Genomic DNA, 14,692 nt, shown 5'->3' with positions numbered 1-14,692 from the left:
GTAAAATGACTTTTGTTTTTCTGGGAGGATATCTAGTAAAGGGATTGCCAAATCAAATGGAAGGTCAACTTTTAGTTCTTTTTTTTTTCTTTTTTTTTTTTGAGACAGAGTCTCACTATGTTGCCCTTGGTAGAGTGCTGTGGCATCACAGCTCACAGCAACCTCAAACTGTTGGGCTTAAGCGATTGTCTTGCCTCAGCCTCCCAAGTAGTTGGGACTACAGGTGCCCACCACAATGCCTGGCTATTTTTTGGTTGTAGTTGTCATTGTTGTTTTTAGCAGGCGTGGGCCAGGTTTGAACCCACCAGCCCTGGTGTATGTGGCCAGTGCCTTAGCCACTGAGCTACAGGTGCCAACCCCAACTTTTAGTTCTTTAAGAATTCTCCGTACTTCTTTCCATAAAGGTTCTATTAGTTTGCAACCCTCAAACCATCACATTGTACCTTATAAATGTATACAAGTTATGATTTTAATTAAGAATCAATAAAAAATTAAATTAAAAAAAAAGAGATTTCAGGAGGACCCAGGCTGGCTCTTCTAGTCACTTTCCAGTTTCCATAAGGATTAAAGGGAAAACATGGACTTTCATTCCAGCACTGGGGCTGTGGATAGACTGGAGTGGGGTCAGGCCCCGGGACAGCGCTTCCCACAGCTGAGGTGTGCACCTGTTTCAGGCAGACCAGAGTGACAAATATTTCCTCTGTGTTCTTCCAGCCTTATGGCTTTAATCATTAGATCTGGAAAAGCATCTTTTTCTTTCTACATTCCTTTGAAAAAACAGATTGTCTTAAACACAAAGTGATCATTTAGGCCTTTGGAAAGCAGAAAGAAGAGAGAGATGACCTTTTGGGAATAATGCTTTGTGTCCGCCCCTTCTGGATTAGGAAAGGGCCCTGCTGTGGCTTTGACTCTGGAGGAGATGGAAGATAACACTCCTGTGTTTCAGAGGCATTTCCCCCAAGGGCCCAGCTGCTGGCAAAGCCTCTGGGAAAGCCTTGGCCACACACACCTCCAAACCCCGCTGCCAGCCTCCACACTGAGGCTGCTCTGCCCGTTCGAGCCTGTATGTATATCCCCAAGTGGGCAAGAGGCTGTGTGCCACAGCTCTCCCCATTGCTAGATGCCTGGCTGCAGGCCCTGGGCCAACCTCAGCCAGTCTAGGAGCTTGTAAATAAGCACATTTATCTTAGACAGACCTCCTTTTCTGAGGAACTGTATCCCCTCAGGGACGTTAGCAATCAAAAAGTCCATTGTTCCCTGTGGGGCCCGCAGCTCTTCCCCACCTGACAGTTGATATTTCATTGATGGCTGCTGTCTCCTCCATATGGTTTTTAAGTGTATTACATAGTGTTTGTAGAGTTCCAGCAAGAAGTTAACTCCTTTCCCCCCAAGACAGAGAGCTTTGGCTCTCCTGATATCTATCTAACTGGTGGTCTGTTATAAGACCCCCAAAAGGGTAGCTGCATGTGTGTCATTGGTCAAATATTCAAATATCCTGCTGTCCTTGAGACCAGGACCAAGAACAGCTTGCAAATGGGTGTTCCTAGGAATTGGGCAAGCCGGAAGAGGTGTATTATTCAGAAATGTTTCACGTCTGGGAGAAAAGAAGGACTCTTAGGCTCAAGGGAGGAAGGTTTCAAAAAATATTAGCCTGTAAGCCTTGAGAATGTGAGGGGCACGAGATGGCAGCCAGAGTGGAATTTGGAACCCGACCAAGGCCATGCAGCAGGGTGTGGGGCAGATGTGGGCAGTTTATCAGATATTGGGCAAAGCGGTGGGCAGGAGGAAGCAGGAGAGTTCCAGGCAGAGCCCAGGCTGTTCTAGGTGACTCCCAAGTGTCAGGAGAGGTGCTGAACGTCCTGCTGGCTGTCCTGAGGCCTAAGTTCCAGCCCGTTTCCACTCCTGAGTGGCCAGCTGACCTCAAACCAGTCCCTGATCTCCATGCCTCAGTTTCCTTATCTGAGGCTGGGGAGGGTGATGCTGAAATAAAAGTTGTGGGAACTAGCACAAGGAAGGTACCAGCTGAGGGGGGTGGCTGTTATAGAGACCACCAGCCAAGTCTTGCCAGCTGAGTTCCATCTTGAGCCCTCGAGTCAGCTGGGTTTACAACCACAGAACAGTCCAAGTTCTGCTGGCCAGGGGCGATCTGCCTCTAGGGTGTCTTGGGGCTCCTGGAGGAGTGATGTTGCCCCAGGAGATCCTGGGCTGGCTCTCTCTTTCTCACCCCAGTCTCTCCTGCTTGTGTGTTTAGACTTATCATTCATCCCTAGAACTTTTTCATTTTTCTACTAAGATGGAAACTTGGCTGGTGACCAGGCCTGGATGTGCTTGCAAAGTGGCTGGGCTTAGTCCAAGTCCACGGTAATTGTAATCATATGTGAGGGGCTGGCTCATGGAGTGTTGGGGAGGTGGGGAGGCAGTGGCTGCCAGGCAGTGAGAACAAGATGGGCAGAGGCGCTGGGCTGGCATGCAGACAGGGTGGCCTTGGGTAGGCCCTCACTCTGTGACCCTTGATTTCCTTTTTCTTTTCTTTCTGTCTTTTTTTTTTTTTATTTTTTTATTTAATAGGAATAAGGTTTATTGACAATCTCTAGAACAGTCTGGTTCCAAGTTCTACCTCTCTGTGCCTCCATTTTCTCATCTGTAAAATTGAAAAATTGAGCTAATGAGAGTACCTAACTCACAGAGCTATGAGGATTAAATCATATAATTTTTTCTGAGGGTTTTTTTTTCAGGTTAATGTGAGGGTACAAACAACCAAATCAAAATATTTGAATTTGTTAGGTAGAGTTCCTTTGGTAGCTATGTTCCTCACTCAAAAGGTGGGCCAAACACCCGGACACCATGCTCATTTAGTGGAGAACCCCACCCCCCACTCTGTCCTCTTCCCCCTCCCCCCAACTTAAATTGAAATGGGTTTTTCTCCTATGTGGGCATTAGATCATCTACTGGCTTCATATTAATATTGAGTACATTGGATAATTGCTTTTCCATTCTTGTGATACTTTACTAAGAAGAATGTGTTTCACTCCATCCAGATTAATACAAAAGATGTGAAGTCACTATCTTTTTAGGGGCGAATAGTATTCCATAGCTTGTATATACCACAATTTGTTAATGCTTTCCTGATTTGACAGGCATTTAGGTTGTTTCCACATCTTGGTGATTGTAAATTGAGCTTCAGTAAACAGTTTAGTGCAAAGGTCCTTATGATAACATGATTTGTTTTCTTCTGGGCAGACACCTAGTAGTGTGATTGCAGGGCCAAATGGGAGATCTAATTTGAGTTCTTTGAGGAGTCTCCATACTTTTTCCCAAAAAGACTGTATTAGTTTGTAGTTCCACCAACAGTGTAAAAGTGTTCTTTTCTCTCCACCAGCCTCTGCAACTTTGGGACTTTGTGATGTAGGCTAATCTTACTGGGGTTAGGTGATATCTCAGGGTGGTTTTGATTTGCATTTCTCTGATGATTAGGGACAATGAGCATTTTTTCTTATGTTTGTTAGCAATTTGTCAGTCTTTCTCAGAGAAGGTTCTGTTCATGTCTTTTGCCCCGTGATAGATGAGATTGTTGGGTCTTTTTTTGTTGATTAATTTGAATTCTCTATAGATTCTAGTTATCAAGCCTTTGTAAGATTCATAATATGCAAATATCTTTTCCCATTCTGAAGGTTGTCTACTTGCTTTGGTTGTTGTTTCCTTAGCTGTGCAAGAGCTTTTCAGTTTAATTAAGTCCGATTTGTTTGTTTTTGTTGTTGTTGAAATTGCCACAGACGTCTTCTTCATAAAATCTTTCCCCAGGCCTATAAAAAAGTGTTTTCCCCACACTGTCTTTGAGGATTTTTATTGTTTCATGCCTTATATTTAAATCTTTTATCCATCTTGAATCAATTTTTGCAAGTGGTGAAAGGTGTGGGTCCAGTTTCAGTCTTTTACATGTGGTTATCCAGTTCTCCTAGCTTCATTTTATTGAATAGGGATTCTTTTTGTCAGTGTATATTCTTGTCTGGTCTATCAAAGATCAGGTGGCTATAAGATGTTAGTTTCATCTCATGATTTTCTATTAGGTTCCAAATGTCAATGTCTCTATTTTTATGCCAATACCATGCTGTTTTGATCACTGTGGACTTGTAATATAGCCTAACATCTGGTAGAGTGATGCCCTGATTTCCTTGTTAATTATATGAGGGGACTGGCTTATAGGACCTCTGAGGACCCTCATCATCCCATGAGACTCCAAGCTAGCATGGGATATGGACTGACTCTCATGAGTTCCCTTGGGTCCTCCCAACTCTGGCCTGGCTTTACACGTACACTGAAAGGAACTGTGAACAGGGCGTTGGAGGAGGGCTCCAGGTTCCTTTCCCTGCCCTGCCCCATTGACCCGGGTGCCTTCTCACAGGACACAGAAGAGGGGCATTCTGAGGCAAGCCCGGGGCCAGCCAGAGGGAATAGGTTGCCAGGGTGGGGTGGGGTGCCTAGAGAATGGTCTGGAAGTGAGAGACAGAAGCATATCTAAGACAACCTGCACCTGCTGTTCTATGATACAAGACAACCCGGACTCCCATTTCCATGAACCAAGGGCTGGGGCTGCCCTTCTGCCAGTGTTGTCCTCTCTCCACGGTGACATCATTCTGGGGCAGCCCAGAAACTTCTTCACCCAGTGGAGATTGTATCTTCTGTTCACACTGAAGTCTCATAAAGTCTGAGAATAAAGAGCAGGCAAAGAGTTGTGAACAGTGGTTACCTGGCTAATTGCTATTGCCAAGAGCAGCAGTAACCTAGTAAAGCAGAGTCTGAGTATAGGGTGTGAGGAGCAGTTTCTCCAACTTTGCAAAACCCTTGGGGCTTCTCTCCCCTCACTCCTTTTCTACTTTTCATGAGTCTCTCCTCACTTCTTCTTTGCCCATCTAGCTCATGTCCTCCCTTTCTGCTTTCCTCTTTCCCTCTTCCCTTCTCCCTTCTATTAGAAGAAGCAGAATGGATTGACCCAGGACAAAGAGAATGGCTTGGGAGTCAGGTAGCCTGGACCTCTTTGAGTCTGGGGGTTCTCACCTAGGAAACTGGATAGTGATAGCTTGACCTTGGCCTTGTTGGGAAAGTTGAAGAGGATGTTCCCTCCCCCTGCACACACCATTTTATACAGCTTCACGTGTCAGTCAGGGTTTGGTCAGAACACTAGAAGCCGCTCTAGATATTCTAAATAGTAAGATTTTAATACAAGGGATTGAGAGGCTTTCATAATGGTTGGAAAAGCTGGATGAAAAGCAATCAGTCTACTGTCAGACCCCCCAAAATCAAGGAGTGCCAGGATTGTAGAGAAGATGTGGAGACCACGTTGATTGCCTGCAGCACCAAAGTGGGCAATTTATGGGAGCTTGCCTGCAAGCTATGGTCAACCACACATCCACCCAGGCCAACTCAGAAAGGGACATCTTCTCACCTTCAACCTTCCGGTATTTGTGCAAGTGTTTAGTGCCAGAATCTAACTTAGAATTATGCTGGCTAAGAAGGCCAGAAAATGATGGTCCCGGGATTCGTCCCTGGAGGCAGGGGAACACTCAGAGAGTAAGCAAGTCTGTGCTGATCCTGGCAGCACCAGCATCTCTGCCAGGGGACAGTCTCCCGGTCTGCACAACCCAGTGGCTTTCCATTTCCTCGGCTTCATTTGGCAGGAGCAAGGTGTTCATAAGCCACTGCATTCTAGGAGGAGGGAAAGGGCATAGGAGCAGAGAAGAAATTGAAGAGGCATTTCACAACTTGTGAAGGAATTTAAAAAGGCAGTTTTAAAAAAGGTTGTCTTTCCAGAGGGCACACTATGACGTCCTAGACAGATTGGATGTTGGGAGCAAACACCTGCGGGAGGCCCTGGTAGGTCCCTCCTCTCCCTGCTCAACATCTCTTCGTCTGAAAACTGAAGGAACTTTGCAGTAAGGTTCCTTTCAGCGTACCTTCCTGTGACTCTGACTTGTGAGGCAGAAGATGGTGTACTTGGCATTGAGGGGTGATATTTCATGTCCCCCCCACCCCTGGATTCTTCTCTCAACCCGTGAAAATCCTCAGGTCCTTGCATCCTTTCGAGACCAACAACCAAATAAAACAGCACTTGCTGCAATTTTATTATCCTCTCCTCAGCTGCTGTTTCATCCTGCTCCTTCTTTTTATTTCCAAACCTACAGAAAGAGGTGTGAGTGTGCACACCGAGAGGAGCCAGGGACATGGGTCCTCTTGGCTGGGAGTCTCTGACCGTGGAAGGAAAGAGCTGGAAAGATCACCCACTGGCAGGTGAATAAGGTCTGTGCTGATGTCTCCAGGAAATGGCCTCATCAATGATGCTGCCCAGGAGGCTAGATTTTGAGCAATGCATTTGTTTTTGAGGTCTGCTGTAACAAATTACCACAAACTTGGTGGCTTGAAACAACAGAAGTTAACAAGAAAGAAAACAAACAACCTAATTAAAAAATGGCAATGGATTTGAATAGACATTTCTCCAAAGAAGATATACAAATGACCACATGAAGAGAGGCTCAACTTCTTTAGTCATCGTGGAAATGAAGAAGGGGGGAGGCAGGGAAGGAGGAGAGGGGCAAAACCCTACCTACCAGGTACAGTGAACACTGTTCACACTATTTGAGTGACAGTGGCACTAACAGTCCCGACTTAAGCATTATGAAAGCCATCCATGTAACAAAAACATTTGTACCCCCTTAATATTTTGAAATTAAAAAAAGAGAACTATCAAAACCACAATGATATACCGCTTCACACCTCTCAGGACGGCTATAAGTACAAAAACAAAGCCAGACAAAAAACTGGAAAAGAACAAGGTTGGCAAGAACGTGCAGAAATTGGATCCCTTGTAGATAGCTGGTGGGGATGTAAAATGGTGCATCTGCTGTGGAAAACGGTTTGGCAGTTCCTCAAAACATGGATCATACAATTATCATATGATCCAGCAATTCTACTCCTAGGTATGTATCCAGAAGAATTGAAAGCTGGGCCTCATCGCAGCATTAGTCACAACAGCCGAAAGGGAGAAACAGCCCAAGTGTCCATCACTAGATAAATGGATAAAGAAAATAAAGTATTTACACACAGTGGAATGCTACTGACCCATAACAAGGAATGAAATTTTGATATATGCTGCAGCATGGATGGACCTTGAAAAGATTGTGCTTAGTCAAACAAACCAGACACGGAAGGACAAACATCGTATAATGACTCCACTTGTGCGGTGTCTAGAGTAATCAAATTCATAGAGACACAAAGTAGAATAAAGGCAGCTAGGGGCTGGAGGAAGGGAGAAAGGAGGGGATTGTTTAATGGGTACGGAGTTTACTTTGGGGGTAGAGGGTGATGGGCACAGCACTGAGAAGGCAATGAATGCCACTGAATTTTACACTTACAAATGGTTAAATAAATAGTGAAATAAATACTATGTTATATGCTTTTACCAGAAAAGTAAAAAAATAAAAGAAAACAAGCAGAAATGTACTCTTACAGTTTGGACAGAGGGTAAGTCTGAGATCACAGTGTCGTCTGAGTTGTGCTCTCTCTGAACACTCTCGGGGACAGAATCCTTCTCTGTCTCTGCCAACTTCGGGTGGCTCCAGGTATTCTTGGGCTTGGGGCTGCATAATTCTAATCTCTGCCTCTGTCCTCACATGGCTGTCTTCTCTGTGTCTGTCTTCCCCTCTGTGTGTGTTTTATAAGACCCTTATTAGTGGATTTAGGGTTCACCCTATCTTGATCCTATGTTGAAATCTTTGATTCTAGCTTGAGATATTTATGTTAGCAAAGATCCTTTTCTCAGGCAGGCCACAGTTAGCAACCTTTAATTATAGGTTCTAGGGATTAGGATATGAACACGTCTTTTGGGGGTCACCATTCCATCTACTGCAGTGCCCTCTATACCCCACTCTGCCCAAGTGACTGGATGAGCTGTCCTGCGGTCAGGGCAGCCAATCCATGGGCCGGCTAGCCAATTCCATTGTGGTCTAACTGAACATAGGAGCCGGGTTGGTCAAGGTCATATTTTTGGAAATGCAGCTGAAGAACATGGATAGCCTGAGCCAGTTAGCAGCCTTCCGTGTGTGCCCAGCATAAGCAGAAATTGTGAGGGTGCTGGCACTGCACATGAGCAGATGTGCAGGAGGAAGGTGATGCCACACCGGAGACTTTGCAACCACCAGAGAGACAAATGGCTCCTAGGGTATACTTTGCTTCCTGGCAGCCCTTCAGGTACATGGTAGAGTGGTGTGTACCCTGAAAAAGTTCCTAAGGCACTTGCAAAGTCTTTCTTGGGGCCACAAGGTACTGAACAGAACCAGAACAAACATTCCTTATCCTGTAGGTGCCTCAGCCTCAAGTCACCGTGAAGACCCTTTGTGAAGATGGCCCTCAAAATTCGTCCCGTACAATGTGTCTTTTTTGTCATATGACTTTGCTGCCCCTCTTATCAAGAAGTGAAGGTATTTCTTCTTCGCTTGAATATGAACTTGGCAATGTGAATTATTTTGACAAGGGTGATGCAAACAGAGGCTTGAAAGCACTTGTGCATGGGGTTTGCCCTCCCTTCGGCTGTGGTTAGAATAAAAAAATCATGGTGTGAATGAGCCTCAGCCAGCCTGTTGGATAGGCCACATGGAGGACGGAGAGCTTATGCTTGTCAACTGCTGGTCATGTGAGTGAGGACCTCTTAGACCATGTAGCCCTAGTTAAATCAGATGACTATAACTGCACAAATGACCCAGGGTGAGACCTGCAGAGCCACCAGCTGAGCCCAGCCAAATTGCTGGCCTACAAAACTGTACGCCAGTTAAGCGGCTATTGTTTTAAGCCACTTAATGTTGGGATGGTTTGCTGCAGAGTGGTAGATACAAGCTATAGTTCCCCATCTAACCACAATGCTGGCACACCCAAAAGCAGAGTCAGCCCCTAGAGGCAGGCTCCTGAGAGCTAGCAGGGGTGTAATGGTAGAAGCCATGTCTCCCATGAGCATCCTCCCCTTCTACATTTTGGTAATAACACAAGTCCACCCAACTAGAGACTATATTTTCAATCTTTGCAGTCCAACCTTATTTTCCCCAATGAAATGTGACAAAAGCAATGTGTGTGACTTCTGTGCAGCTTCTTTCAAAGGAACTTGCTTGCCCTGAACTTCCTCCATTTCCGTCCTCCTGCAGGCTGGAATGCAGAGCTGGTGGCAGCAAGCGAGGATGACAACTGTAGGGCAGGCCTAGTCAAAGTGTAGCCCACAGATAGACGAGCTGCTTGGTATAGTCCACCCTGAGGTGAGTACAGAAATCAAGATTGCTTACAAACTTTCATAACAAACTCACAAACAAATATTAGGCCTATTGACAATAACAGCAAAAATTGGGGGCTTTAAAATGTCTTCCATTGGGTTGGGTTTTTAAACATTTTTTTATTGTATTTTATAAGTATACTGATTTATAGAACATTGGGCAACAAACAAACAAACAAACAAAAAAACCTGGTTCTTCACCCTTTACCCCAAATAGCCTGAGAAGCACTGCTCTAGGGATAGCAATTAGCAAGTCACCTGGAACTTGGAAGTGCCTTGAGCCTTGTCAGGACCCTCTCCCTTAGCCTATCATTTTCTTTCTTCCTCCCTCCTTCCTTCCTTCCTTTCATTCTGAGTCTCATTCTATGCCCTGGGTAGAGTGCTGTGGCATCATAGCTCACAGCAACCTCAAACTCTTGGGCTCAAGTGATCCTCTTGCCTTAGCTTCTGGAGTAGCTGGAACCATAGGCACCTACCACAACGCTCAGCTAGTTTTTTAGAGACTGGGTTTCACTCTTGCTCAGGCTGGTCTCAAACTCCTGAGCTCAAGCAATCCACTCGCCTCTGCCTCCCAGAGTGCTAGGATTACAGGTGTGAGCCACTGCGCCTGGCATAGCTCGTCATTTTCATTTCTCTGTGTGTTACCTTTTCCCATGAGGCAGGGCATCTAGCAGCATGGAGCTCTAGAGTCTAGCCTCTCAGCCTCACAACCAGAAAGTAGAGAGGCCTTCTCTCCCTGGCTCTATTTAGAAAAATTTGGGAGAAGATTGGGATGAGCTTGGCTTGAGTAGGATTGCTGACCTTCTAACCAATCTCTGTGATGGTAGGAAGGATTGGAAAGCTATAGGCTCCAGTGGGGTCATTCAGCTCTGAGGGGGCCATAGCTCTACCAAGGGGAGTGGTGACTGCCCCCAGGAGAAGGCAAATGCTGGGCAGAAAGGAATAAGTGTCCACCACACAGAATTCCCAGCTTTCTCCCAGCTCCTTTCTCCTCTTCTCCAGACTCCTGAACTCTGTCCACCAGGAATAGCCCTGTAGGCCTATAGGAGGAACAAAGTGGAAAGCGCTTGTTGGAAGAGGAGGGAGAGCATTTAGTGCGACAGCAGCTCACAATGGCTGGTGTATTCTAAATCAGGGAGCAGAAAATGAGATGCTGAGGCCAAATCCTCCACAGGAGTAGGAAGGAAGGGGGTCCTGGGTGGCTATAACATCAATAGATGACTATGGCTGCTGCATACAGGATTGAAAGGGAGCAGGCTAGAGGCAGGCAGGCCAGTTAGGAGGCTGCTGGAGCCATCCAAGGAACAGATAATGATGGCCCAAAGAGTAGGTGGTGGGGAGAAGTACGATAAATACCTTCAAGAAGCCTCTGGGAGGGGCTGGGCACCTGTAGCCAAGTGGTTAGGGTGCCAGCTGCATGCTCTGGGGCTGGTAGGTTCAATCCTGGCCCAGGCCTGCTAAACAAACAAAAAAACAAACAAACAAAAATAGCCAGGCGTTGTGGCCAGCGCCTGTAGTCCCAGCTACTAGGGAGGCCCAGGCAAGAGGATCACTTGAGCCCAAGAGTCTGAGGTTGCTGTGAGCTATGACCCCATGACCCTCTACTGGGGTGACAAAGTGAGACTCTATCTCAAAAAAAAAAAAAGAAGTCTCTGGGAGGAACAATTGACAAGACCTGTAGATGAACTTGCTGTGGCAGGTGTGGGAGAGGGAAGGGTCCTGGGTAACTTGTGGGGATGCTGATCCCATTCACTAGCACAGGGGACCCAGGCAGAGACACAGGTGTGGAGATGAGGCTGGTTTCCACCACGGGTAAGCTGGGTGGGTGGTGCGCACGGCACGTTCAGATTATATTTGGTTTTTTGTTAAGACCATTTCAAGAGCCTCTTAACTGGTCGCTCTCCATTTTTTTCCTTTTTAAATTAAATTAATCTGACTTATGGTGCTTTCTTGCTTTCTAAGGACTGTCACCTAAGCTCTTGATCCTGGCATCTGAGGCCCTCTAAGATCTGATCTCCCTTTCCTGCCACTAGGGCCACACTTCTGCGGGTCCTGTTTTCTGGCTGCGCTGAACCACGACCTCTTCCCCATTTATAGTTTGCTTCCTCCACACCTTCAGTCATATGCTTCTCTCTGCTTAGAATGCCCTCTCATGGGTACACACACAAAATTCCACTCTTCCTTCAAAGTCAAGTTCATAATCTATGCTCTGACTACCCACGTGAGAAAATTACCCCCACCTTTTGAATTTCCACAGTATTTTATCTCAACCTTTGCCATCTGTGTTATATATGACATGTTATATATGGCAGGTAAGATAGGGATTGATGGTCTTACTACCGAAGGGTGTGGTGACATGGGTTATTTTTGTTTGTTTACGTAGTAGCTTTTCTGCTTCTGAAAACAGCACCTCAGTTTTCATTTGGGGACTCACCCTTTCCCCTGTGCTAAGGACAGGCTGACACCCACCTGGTTCCTTGGGTATAGGCCCCAGCCTGTAAATTAGCACATTTTACTCCCTGACTGCAGTGACTGGTTCAAGGCTGACTCATGACTGGTCACTCCAGGGGAGCCCTGGCAGGACTTCGGAGGAAGAGGGCAGTGGAGGCTGTCATCAGGGCTGTGCTCCCTCTGAAGGCTCCAGGGAAGCCTTCTTCCTTGCCCCGTCCTAGCTTCTGTTGGCTGCTGCTGGTCCTCTGCCTTCCTTGGCCTTGCTCTGTACCACTCCAGCCTCTGCCTCCATCATCAAGGGTCTTCTTTCCTGTCTCTCTGTGTCCCTTTGCCTCCAAGTTTCCCTCTCCTTATAAGGACAGTCATTGGATACAAGCCTTACCTTATTCCAGTGTAACTTCACCTTAACTTGATTCCATCTGCAAAGACCCTATTGCCAAAAAGGTCCCATCCACAAGGACCGGGGATTAGGGCTTAAACATGTCTTTTTGAGGGACATAATTCAACCCTGTGGTTCTTGTCTCTTCCATGGGATACATACATGCATCCTCTCTCCAAGAAGAACTTCGGGCTGATCTCAGCACAGCTTATACATGAGCCACTGGCCCTCCACATCAGCTCTAGCCCCGTAGACTGCTCAGGTATCCACAGGGCCCCATAGTACTCATCTCTCTGAGAAGTGCTAAGCCCTCATGGCCTTAGTGTGAGAGGCAGGCACCTTCCACTCTTCTTCCTTACAAGGAGAAGAACATGGAGTCAATAAATAAATCCCTTCTTCCAATTTCCCCCCTTGGTCTCCAACAACCTGATCCTCAAACACAAGAAGGGCTGTAAGAATTATAAAACCAGTTTAAAAATTTTTTCTTATAAAATTTACTGGGGTGGGGCGGCGCCTGTGGCTCAGTCGGTAAGGCACCAGCCCCATATACCGAGGGTGGCGGGTTCAATCCTGGCCCCTGCTGAACTGCAACCAAAAAATAGCGGGCGTTGTGGCGGGCGCCTGTAGTCCCAGCTACTCCGGAGGCTGAGGCAAGAGAATCGCTTAAGCCCAGGAGTTAGAGGTTGCTGTGAGCTGTGTGATGCCACGGCACTCTACCGAGGGCCATAAAGTTAGACTCTGTCTGTACAAAAAAAAAAAAAATTTGCTGGGGCGGCATGTGTGGCTCAAAGGGGTAGGGTGCCGGCCTCATATGTGGGAGGTGGTGGGTTCAAACCCAGCCCCAGCCAAAAACTGCAAAAAAAAAACAAAAAAGAAAAAAAAAATTGCATTGTGCTTCCAGGGACTCGGGAGCTGGTATCTGTCTCCTCAGGCCTGAGGAACTGGAACCAAACAGCTCTTCACATATATGGCCATACCCCCCATCTGGTCAGTCAGACGTTCTCCAGGGGAGAGAAGCCTCCAAACCTACACCAGGCCTGCCTGCTCTGGGGCCCTCCTGCTGTGAGTGGGACCCTGTGCAGTGGGGAAGGAAGCCCGCAGACCTCGCATACTGCCTCTTCCTCATCCTGGGATCGCATACAAACTGCCCCACTGAGATTCATTTTCCTCTTCATAAAATTGAAATAAAAAAAAATACAGATCCAGTCTCCTGGAGTCATTGTTAGAATTAACTGCATGACTATAACCCAAGTGGATGCAATGAGTTTATTCAGCTCCCAGACAACGCTTCTTACTGAAGGCTCCTGGACCATCCAGGGGAGGGAAAGCATGGGGCAGATAACTCACTAGATTGAAAGCATTGGTGCAATAGCCTCAGGGGAGAGTCACACATGGGCCAGGGATTCTGAGCTGAATCAGTGGCACAATATGACCTCTGCAGGGGGTTGGAGGTAGTAAATGATCCTGGTTTGGAATAGCTTCTTAGAAGGGGCAAGCCTTGGGCAGGGTCCTGGGGACAGTAAGGTTAGCTTGGGGGCATCAGAAGCACCTGTGGAGTTTAAGAAATACCGATGTCTGAATCTTACCCCAGAGACTCCCATGTGGTTGGTGTGGGGTTTGGAAAACTACCCCAGTGGGTTCTGACATGTGGCTGGGTTTGGGAACTGTTGCTGGCCTCTCAAAACTCAGCTGGAAGAATATGGTTTCTGTAAAAACAAACAAAAAAAATGCTAAGTGGTGGCCCCATGTTGTTCCAGCTGCTCCAGAAAAGCCAAGCTCCTGTTCAAAATGCTTCTTTCCTTTCTCTGGACCATCCTATTCCCAGGAAACTCCCTCCTGACTGTGGGGCATCTTGTTCTCAATCTTTTGCCCATCTTGGTAGGAGCGCTCCGACACTCCAACACCACAGAGTTTTGCTCAAATTTTTTTGCTCAGTTTTTTTTGCTCAGAGTTTTTGCTCAGTTTTGCAAAGGACTTTCCAGAAGGATTTGAGGGGCCTTCCTTCCACAGTGGAAAGCACGCCGGCCTGGGAGCTTGATTCCCCAGCCTAAGTGCTGACACTGCCGCTAACCAACTCTCCACTCCGCACCTTCCCGTCCACGTCTGTGAAATGGGGGTGGCCGGGGGCCCTCTGAGCCTTCAGAAGCTGCTCCAAGCAAGGGAGGGCCTAGCACAGCTAGGGGCTAGGGCCTAGCACAGCTCACCTCCCTGGCCCTGCTTCCTGGGGCCTCCGCCAAGCCCCGGGCTTCTTGCCGTGGGCACAAGGGGCCTTTACAGAGCCTCCGTGTGGCATCCTGGGGAGGCAGGAGGCCTCTCAGAGCCAACACAGAGGCTTTGTCTGGGTCCAGAGCTGAGGGAGGAGTGGACTGCCCAGCCCACGGGGATGCTATCTTCCCTCTGGATTTTTCCATGGCCTTTTTAGAGGCTTTCATTTGAACATCAAGTGAGTCCTCAGCAGCAGAGACCAATAAGGATGGAGAGCTCCATTTTCCACAGGAGGAGCTGAGGGGCTCAGGGACAGGGAAATAGTGATGCCAGGGGAGACAGCACATCAG

The sequence above is a fragment of the Nycticebus coucang genome, chromosome 4, assembly GCF_027406575.1.
Source record: "Nycticebus coucang isolate mNycCou1 chromosome 4, mNycCou1.pri, whole genome shotgun sequence".
NCBI classification, from domain to species: domain Eukaryota; kingdom Metazoa; phylum Chordata; class Mammalia; order Primates; family Lorisidae; genus Nycticebus; species Nycticebus coucang.
The sequence above is the reverse complement of the archived record's forward strand: the minus strand, read 5'-3'. Positions refer to the sequence as shown.